Source organism: Silene latifolia, chromosome 3 (genome assembly GCF_048544455.1).
Source record: "Silene latifolia isolate original U9 population chromosome 3, ASM4854445v1, whole genome shotgun sequence".
Lineage (NCBI taxonomy): Eukaryota > Viridiplantae > Streptophyta > Magnoliopsida > Caryophyllales > Caryophyllaceae > Silene > Silene latifolia.
In genome coordinates this window covers 70614435-70615934 of record NC_133528.1, presented here as the reverse complement: position 1 = coordinate 70615934, position 1500 = coordinate 70614435, and positions in this window count along the sequence as shown.

The following is a 1500-nucleotide window of genomic DNA, read 5'->3' as shown; positions in this document are numbered from 1 at the left end:
GAAAGACGGAGGCTTCTGATAGCCTTGTTGGTTCTTATGCGGTGGGATATACGGTTGCTGCGTTGGAGGAGCCGTGGGGGTGAGCACGTTTTGGCTCGTCCACCTCAAATTGGGATGGACATTTGGCTCGTAATAAGTGTTATTCTGCCTGTAATGTTGAAAGGCAGCACACTGCTCATAAGGACTAGGACAATAATCAGAGACATGTCCATCTCCCCCACACCTTGTACAGACGAAAGGGCCGTCTGTCACAGCATTAACCTGGTACATTCCTCCCTTGAGAGCTCCCCCTAGTTCATACTTGTCAAACCTCGCGGTAAGGGCTTCAAGTGCAGCGACAAAAGAAGACTCAGCAGCTCTTCTTTGGTTTCCTCTCGAGTTCCCATATTCAGCCTTATGGATGGCCAAATCTTCTATGATCTTCCACCCCTTGGTAGCTCCCAAGTTTTCAGCGAACCGGCCATTAGCTGCAGCATCCAAAATGTCCCTCTGATCATCATACAATCCATTATAGAAATGGTTGCATAGACTCCACTTTTCGAAGCCATGGTGCGGTATGGTTCGCACTATCTTCTTAAATCGAGTCCATGCCTCGTGAAAGTTCTCGTCAGGCCCTTGTTTGAAGCTCGTTATCTGAGCTCTAATGGCAATAGTCCTCGATGCAGAGAAGTACTTCTTATAGAACGCTAAAGCCAATGAATTCCAATCAGTTATGCCCTGAGCAGTTCGGTCCAAATCCCTATACCACTCCCTCGCAGCATCGCGGAGTGAGAAAATGAACAAGGTTTCCTTTATCTGATCAGCTATCACGCCGGCAGGTGGGGGTATGGAGCAGCAGTAATCAATGAAAGTCTCCATGTGCTTTGCCGCATCTTCGTTTGCAGCCCCACCGAACTGATTCTTCTCAACCATGTTAAGGTAAGAAGGTTTCGGCTCGAATTTCCGAGCTTCCCCTGGTAGCTCAAATCCTTTGTAAAGATCCTCAGCTGAGGGTTCAGAATAACTGGCAATGGTCGCTTCTTCGGCCATTTCGGGAATATCTGGAAAATTAACGGTTTCAACCGACGAATTGGAAGCTGGAGAAGACGGTGGATTGTCTTCGAACAGTTCGTTCTCGTAGAAGTTGGAACGAGAACTGGACTCTTCTTCTAACTGTTGCTCTTGAAATAGTCTCCTCTTTACGTGCAGATATCTCTCAATCTCTGGTTTAAATGGCAGTAGTGGACCACCCTGCGACCTGCGCATAAGAAGAAACTACAACAGAGAATGAGAATAGTCCAAGGAACGGTTGTCCCTTAGACCGAAAATGGATTAAAAACGAGACAACTAATAAATTGAACAATTGCCTCCCCGGCAACGGCGCCAAAATTTGACACCGCTATCGCAACCCTATCAAAGATAAAACCTAACGGTCTCAACTAAAATGTAGTAGAGGCAGTCGAGTATCGAATCCACAGGGAGGTAACGCAACTAAGCTGTCTATTTCTAATCCTATGGTAG